This window comes from Phaenicophaeus curvirostris, chromosome 18 (assembly GCF_032191515.1).
Source record: "Phaenicophaeus curvirostris isolate KB17595 chromosome 18, BPBGC_Pcur_1.0, whole genome shotgun sequence".
Classification (NCBI taxonomy): Eukaryota; Metazoa; Chordata; class Aves; order Cuculiformes; family Cuculidae; genus Phaenicophaeus; species Phaenicophaeus curvirostris.
The window spans coordinates 11,386,266-11,394,953 of NC_091409.1; positions in this window are offsets into that span (position 1 = coordinate 11,386,266).

The window sequence follows — 8,688 nt, forward strand, 5'->3', positions numbered from 1 at the left end:
CTGCACACACAGACATGAGGATCCCTGCATGAACTGACAATGTCAGCTCCTAGAAATCCCCTGGCAGCCTGAAACTCGGACCTACAATGTCACTTAGCTGTGCAGGCAAGGATCCGGGTGCTGTGTTAGTGTTCTGGTCCTACATGAATGCTGCAAAATGCAGTCTGAGAAGATGGAACTAGTTACTGTCGTAGTTTCTACTCTTTGGCAATCATTTTAGATAGCACAGACTACTCTTTGGCGATCATTTTAGATAGCACAGACTTTAAAGCCCCAACACTCTCTCATATGGTGTTTCTACAATGTTCAGCACAGCAAGGAAGGATGAATTTTCTAAAGAGTCCAATAAAAAAATCTGATTCCCCATAAGCCAGGCTTCAGGGCCTCAAGAAATTGCCAGCACTAAGTACTCAAATCCTGTCAAGTCTCAGAAAGGCTTGAAAATTGTGGGGGAAAAAAAAAAAAAAAGAAATGTAGAGGACTTTTTATTTCCTTTTTGATTTTGGAGCCTAGAACATAAAAACTACATCATGTTTCAAGCTGTTTTCCACCACACCATGAATACTAGAAATGCATGGGTTTGCACCTCTATAAAGAAGAAATGTGCTGAGTTGCTTGTTTGGGGCTTTTTTTGTATTTTAAAAGCGAGAGTTCAAAGAAATAGTAGGATTATAAGAGCTCAGCTTTTAGAGAAACCCCAAGCCTTACTAGAAAGATTCACAATAATGGTACTGGGCTTGGTACCTTCAAACTCTTCCTCCAAGGCCAACAGTCTCCTCCCCACAGCTGAGGATCTGCTACCTTTGTGCAGCACTACGGAAAAAGGGTTGAATAACAGCAAAGAGAGACCAACAATCTTGTAAAATATGTAGCGAACAAGCAGGCTAAAACTCCTCAGCTGCTGCTGCAAACCCCCAAAAGCATACTGGATAAAAAATATATCAGCCGCTCTTCAGCATTTGCTAACTCCAAGGGTTTATTCCAGCTAGTTAAAACCAGAAATAGCCCATCTCAATCAAAATATGTGAAGGGCACGTGCTGGAATCAAGAAGCAGTAGAGCAAAGAGCTAAAGCATTCGCTTAAATGTGATGAACAGGAACACACACACATGCTTAAAAAGTTAAGCATGGGATTAAATATCTTGCTGGATTGAGACCAGATGAATTCAGTAGTTATTGTTATCGTTTCTACAATCATCATTAGTACTGAACAGAGAACACTGCATATTAAAACTGGCTAACATTTGCAAAGTAATGTTTTCATATAATTTACCCAGAATATACTGGCATTTATAAATTTCAATTAAATATTTCAAGAGAGTAAGATCAGCAACTATCCAACTTGTAATGACAAAGCTGAGCAGGTCTACCTACTACTTTGCACCCAAAGAAAGGTTTTGATAATCTGTAGTACCTTAAGAAAATAGGGCAATACACTAAATTAAGGAGCAGAACATACAACAAATAAACCACTGTCAAGAATATTTGGATATGTAAAGCCGAAGAATGAGGGGAGTTTAGGCATTCCTATCTTGTTTGTTTAGAAACACAATGTTCCTGGTGCAAAGAGAAGGTTAAGAGCAGATTTTGATATTATAATTTTTTTTTAATTTAAAATACTAATACTGGATAATATTACAAAAGATGAGAGGATAGTGCTCCTTTAGGGAGATTAATTCTTTACTTTTTTCAAACTGATGGGTATTTCAGATGTTCAGGAACTGTGACTGTAATACATCTGTATTTTTATTTAATTACCTTTTTCCTAAATGAGATTACAACATGGCATGTGGTGTCTTTCAAACCAAACACCTGTAGTCAGAATTAGAAGCTTCACAACTACACTGCTCAGGTTCCCAGGGGTTTGGGGGTGGGGAGAGCAGGGAATTGTTCAACTCAGACTCAGGGAAAGCTGGCAACCTCATCAGCAGCGTTATCAAGGCCCCTCCAGATCTGAATAGCTTTCCTGTCTGCATATTTTTACAGGTATGTATATATATTTATTTATTCATTTTATTTTAAGGCTAGTTCCAACAGGAAAAAAGTAATAGAACAGTGAGAATTTCCTGCGACAGTATAACCAGAACAACAAAAAAAAAGCCTATTAAATAAAATAAGCCTAGACAAAGCCTTATGTGAGACTGAAATAAGGCCGAGATGCCCCAGGTGCAACATGGGTCAACTGTCCCTCTTACAACTCAGTGTTGGAAACGTGCCCAGCTTTTGTAAAAGGTCCCAAAGCCACGGTCGAAGGCTCAAGATGTTGACTGGCCTTGGGCTACACACTTGGCTGCCGCAGTGGCAGCGACCTTTGTTCCTGACACAGGGCTGGATTATTTTTTTTTTTCAGTTTTCAACAGTTCTTCCTTCTCACAGGAAAAAAAAAGTCTCAGCAGCTGGGGGTTGCAGCCTAACATTTTGGCAGACAGTTGTTTTTTTTTTTGCAGGCAATACTCTATTCAGAAAATGGATTTAAGTCCATTGTTCATACTGGTTTCATGCAGCTTGCAGCTTCAGGAGACTGTGGGATGAAGTGTAGGTGCAGAGAGCAGTGAGTGCTAAACCCCATCAGTTCGCATTTGATTGTATCCTGCATGGGCCAGGACTAGTGAGAGGGAGCAGTGGACTCTGTGTACAACAACAGGCTTCTCCAATACACACCCCAACAAGAACAAAGAGTGGAATTGGACACAGACCAAGACATTGCTCTATCTCTTCTCATTAACAAACTCCAGCTCATTTTCTGCTAGTCCTGCAGACTATCTACCGACTGACAATGATTTCAGAGCAGAATGGACAGAAGACCCAAAGGTGGAATTGCATAATTCTGGTTCCACCACCTGCCGTCCTGGTTTCTAAGCCTTTTATTTCCATTATAACGGACAATGGAGCAGTGAGAGGGCCCTGTGCAAGAGGCACAGAGTATGGACAGGAATCCACTCTTCCATGACTTTCCAGAAGCAAGGAAAGCCCATCAACTTTCTCCAGGATCAGTGTTTGTCAAATGTCATACAGGTAACAACAGAGCAGTGAAGAGACACAAGGTGCTATTAATGCTTGCTTTTTTAATTATTGCTATTATTTTCTATTACCACAGCACCTGTGGATTGTCTTTATGGGATAGTAACCCACAGTGACAGACACCATGTGAAGCCAGCAGAAACAAACGGTTCTTGAATCAGGGAGTCTTCACTCCAAGCCAAAACCTGACAGATGACGTTACAGACAAGAGGAGCCTTTGGAAACCACCAAGGTTCATACAGTCATGACAGATCTCAGCACACACCAACAACTTGATGGTTGTGAAGGTTTTATAGGTGTCTTAGAAAAGGAGTTTTAAAGAGCAGCTGGGAAGACAGTTATGAAGCTGCCTTAACTGCACAGGAAAACACGTGAGGGTGTTTCCAAATTTCACTAAATGGGAAGAGGGATGATGGGCTGATCAGAGGCCAAAACTGACATTTTAACCATGAAAGAAAAATATTATATAGGTGGAGAAAGGCCACAAAAGGCCTTCGGAACAAAGACAGGCAGATTCTTCTCAATATGGTCAAAAGCAGAGAACAGAAATAGAGATACAGGCTGAGAGGTGACAGGCTGGTGAGGTAGATGATTGGTTTGGGCAGCATAAAGAACATGTTTGTACAGGGTGAGACTTGATTTGCCAGGGCCAGAATTAGCAGTGTTGTAACAATGACTGAGTATGATAATGACAGCCTAAGGAACCGTGTGAGCCACGAGAGAGGACAAAAGTGGCAGGATATTAGAGAAGCTATGGGGAAACAAGTGGTAAAAGTTTAACACCGCCTGGTGGCGTGAACCAAGAGAGACATCTAAGTCAATGAAAACCTTCACAAGTCCAAGTGACAGACACAATCCTAACAGCATCCACAGCACTTTAAAAAAGAGCAGATTTATGGGGAAGAGCCTTGCTTTAAGCATGTTGTGTATTAGCCAACAGCTGGGTGACCTGCGAGGGGACATCAATGGGACAGGAACACCAGTGAGATGGGAGACGTGGTATAAGCAGGTAGGTCCCCATAGCATCAGCATGGGACAGAAGCTGAATGTGGTCTTGCAGAGAAAATTGCCAACAGACACGGTGCAGAAGCTCAAAAGGACAGTGACCAAAAAAGAGTCTCTGTAAGCCTTAAAGGAACTCTAGGGAGCACCTGTTTCTACCTCTTCTTTCTTTACATGTTGCTAAATTGTTCCCTCCTGAGAGGGCTCAATTCCAGTGCTCATAAAAACACTTCCAAGAAAGTAGCTGTGTTTTCTCCAACCTTCACACCCTCCCCGTTCAGCTAAAACTAAGCAATGGAAAACAGTACAACTTTTCCAGCAAACATGATTTTATGGCACAAGCCTCATCACTCCTCCCTTCTTCTTTTATTATAATGAGAGTATTATTGTTTTTTTAGAAGGGAAAAACAAACAAAGGAATACATTCCACAAAATATGTCCCCATCCCACACCCACAGAAACACTCCTAAAACATGAGGTTTACAGCTCACTGCTTGACAACTCCCTTTCATGTCAGAACCCACATTGAAAGCTTGGCAGGGCAAAAGCACCTGAACCAGAGCCCCTGTTCTCTGCTGCCACCCCAAACTTCCTCCTCCTTCCCTCTCCCTAAATACTACTTCAGCCTCCAGGAAGTCCCTCAAGAAGAAACAAACCAAAGTTCAACTTTAGCTTTACATAAATTAGAAAGCGAAGCATTTATATGATCCTCCACCCTCCATCAACCTCCTGCTCCTTCTTCAAAGCTGCATACGTCTCTCTGACTTATAAGAAGCAATTCTAAGGTTGGTACTGAAGGCAGATATTTCATGTGCCAAAACAGACATGTTATCATATGTACAACTACCAACTCCCTGCTGCACAGTGCTCCTAACTCTCACAATGTTTTGGCAGCAGTCCCTGTGTCCAGTTCCACTTCAAAGCTACCTCTATGCTTTCAGAATCATGGTAAGTGCTCTCTATAATTTTTACGTGTTTCCAGTATGTTTTTAATCATCATCATTAAGGGACTGAACACAACCCACTGAGATACACCAGTGTAAACATGAGCAATAATTATTCCAACCTCTTCACTGGTTTCAGGTCATGATCACACTATTTATTTAAAGCTGCTGCTCAGTTTATGATGGTCTGGTTTAGAATCATATTATCCTGTGTGTTTCTGGGTAATGCCAACTAAAGGTTAAGGTCTGTAAACCATGGAAAGCATGTTTTAAAATGATTTTAAAGGCTTTTACTTATGCCTGTGACCTGTTAATAATCAGCAAAGATCAAGACATCTGCCTTATGCTATTTCAGAGTAAACAGATCTGCTGCAGAACTATAAGACAACTTAAAGTTGGAATTTCAGTTTAATTTATGGTAGACATGCCACAGGCATTTATTGAAGTAGAAACAGTCATGTTAGTTTTAATCAAGCTAACACGGGTGCTAGAAGCACTCTAAACACAGCAACCCAGAACTCACAGGTGTGCTAATATTTGCCGTAATTTTCAAGAGAGTGGGAGAGGAAGGGAGAGCTTGTCATAAAGGCACGGCTTCAAAAGGGTCTCTGAGGCCATCGGTCAGTGCTGCACTCACAGAACTTCCCATGTAATACAGAGTGCCTTTCATTATACTCTTCAACTCCATCTCCCATAAGTGAAGTATACAGGGTACAGCTTTTCCAATATAATTTTGTAACTACCAGTCATTTTTCTGGCCATTTTGCCAGCATGGCTATGTGCAGATAACTAATATATGATCTGAGCTCACCTCTAGCTTGCCTGTGCACCTGGCTGAAATCACAGTATATGATGCAGTCCCTAACACGTGCTTGATTTCGTGTTCTGGGACTATCCCAAATTTAACCATTTTAAATCTGACTCTGACTGTCATATGACTGGGACCTACAGCCACCCAAACGCTTAATTGAGCATTTAAACACCTGAAAAAGCTACCCAACTGCTGCTGATCTGTGGATCTACTCCCAAGTAACAAGTGATAAGACAAGAAAGAAATGGCTTCATATTGCGACAGAGGAGGTTTAGATTGGCTATTGGAAAAAAAAATCTTTACCAAAAAAGTGGTGAAGCATTGGAACCAGCTGCTCAGGGAAGGGGTGGAGTCTCCATCCCTGGAGGGGTTCAAAAAACATGTAGACATGGTACTTTGGGATGCATTTTAACAGGCATGGTTGGTGCTGGGCTGATGGTTGGACTGGATGACCTTAGAGGTCCTTTGCAACCTTAATGATTCTACGATTCCATGAAATATCTGTATACATCATTTAACACACAGCAAGTATAAATTTAAGCCAGTTGATCTGTTTTTCCTTGAAAGTTAAAGCACCATAAAAGACTTCAGATTTGCCACGGACAAAAGCCGTGACTGTCTGATTATGTACGTCTACCCCTAAGCCACAATCTTCACTGAGCAGAGCTGTTTGAGTTGTTTTCATCAGGAGGTACGGTTTGTTTGGGGATTTTTTGTTTGAATGCTATCTGTTTTCATTTTAAAAAAAAAATTTCTTCCTTGTTTTTCAGTGAAATACCAGAAATGAAAAGTTATTGTTGACATGGTTTTAAAAACCCATGTTTTCTTTATTTTTCTTGGTGAAATATAAGAGAACTATTTGGCCACTGGAAAGTTTGAAATAAATATAGTATTTGCAAAATACCTTCTGAAAACTTTGTGATGACCTTCCACCAGACATGTTCCAGTTTATCCTTGGCTCTGATGTGGAGCTCCTTCCTGGCTGACCTTGTGACACAATTTTCTGTACCACCATTTCCTATTTGTGGGGATAATAGGAATTCTAGTCTCCAAATAAGTGATTTTTCATCAGAAAACTGACAGTTCATCAAATTGAAGGTTACTGCAGAAATACATCGGCTTTGAATAATTACACCTTTTGTGGGAAATAATTCTCCAAGACAGTTTCCAGAAAAAAAAAAAACCAACCCCAAACAAAAAGCCACTCAATTGTCATAATCATAATTGTAACAATAAAAAATGAAAACAGGCTATTTCAAACTATAGTAAAGCTTCTTTTTCTTCACAAGCAGTGCAGCATAAGTTTCAGGCCAGACTTTGATCACAGCTACAGAGATGAATTTTCACTGAAAGTGTGTTAACACCACCCACCAGTCATGCCCAAACATCTGATATGTAAATGGAAATATTAGGCACGTACTCCAAAGAGGCTGACACCCACTTTCATGGGTGCAGTCCAAGGCATGTCCCAAACTGCTGCACAAAGCTGGCAGAGGCACAGAGGGCTCCTATCAGCCTCACTGCCCATCAGCCATCTGTGCCCACAGGTGAAGATGGAAAGAAAGAAAGGATCCACCCTGTTCCCAAAGGATGGGTTCAACCTCTTTCCTCAAGAGAAAATAAAAAAGCTAGGCCAAGCTCACAGTCTTCAATTCATAAGTGTTCATCTATGAAATCAGATTCCCACCCCTCTCCACTAAGAATCTGCTATTTCAACGGAGCACAAGATGTCAGGATTTTTGCCAACATGAGCACAGCTGTCAAAATCTCATCCTTGGAAAGAATCCCAGATAGACACATGTTTTACCCTAGCCAAAATGGTCAAACTTTGCAGAGAAACATACAAAGAGGAAAAAGGTTCCATATTGTCACTGTAATATCTTGGGATTGCTCACAGCCAGACAACTGGGATGCGATGTTTTAATAGCTGAACCATTAAAAGCAACAGGCATCTTGCTATTGACAGCAATAAGAACAGATTCAGTGCCTTTGGCACAAGATTATCAAAAGCAGCGTCACAGGAAGGGAAATAAGCTTGTTTGGCTTTGAGAGACAACAAATAAAAGAGAAAATATGCTTACAATATTCTGTTTCTATAGTATGTTTTTCTAAACAGCTTCAGTACTTTTGCCTGGCATTTGTAGTGCAAGTCTCAGAAGACCTGGGTTTATATTGTCCTTGGGTTCATATCCTTTCAAGCTTACCTGGAAATCCAAGCCTAAGAGACCTGGCTAGACTTTCCATTGGTGCCGCAGGGATGATGCAGAAAGCCTCCTCTCTAGATTATCCAAGGGACTGATGGGCAGCCCAACCTGAACTGAACAAGATTTCAACCCCCTGAGCAGCTGAGCATCAGCGTGATCCTTCTGATCTGTGATATGAACAGGACAAATTATTTTTCCCAGGCCACATATAGGGGCAGTGACAAAGCTAGTAGAGGTCCATCAACTCCCCAGTCCTTCATGCAAATAGAACCTGTATGTTTTGCCTTTCTTAACACGGCCCTATTTGCGTGCAAAGAGCAGTCAGCTGGCAAGAGGTGAGCTCCTATGGCTGAGGGGGTGGGGAGGGGAGGTGGCATCAGAAACAGCAATCATTATCCTCTTTACTGGAAAATGTGTATCTGAATGGCCAAATTTACTAGCTGTTCCAGATATTTATGAGATTTATGAGGTTTAAGAAAAAAAATTTACTAGGAAGACATAAAACTTCAGTGGTTTGAAATGGAAATGTTTGCAAGGGACTTGGAATCAGCTGGTTTCAATTGCAGCCCTGTCTGAAGCAGGGAGGGCTTCACTTCGGGGCTGAGAACCTCAAACCTCTCCTGACCTGACCCTCCAAAGACAACTAGAGATTAAAGCTGAGTAGAGAGCCAAAGCTCCATCATTGGGAGGAGCTGTGGTACCTCAG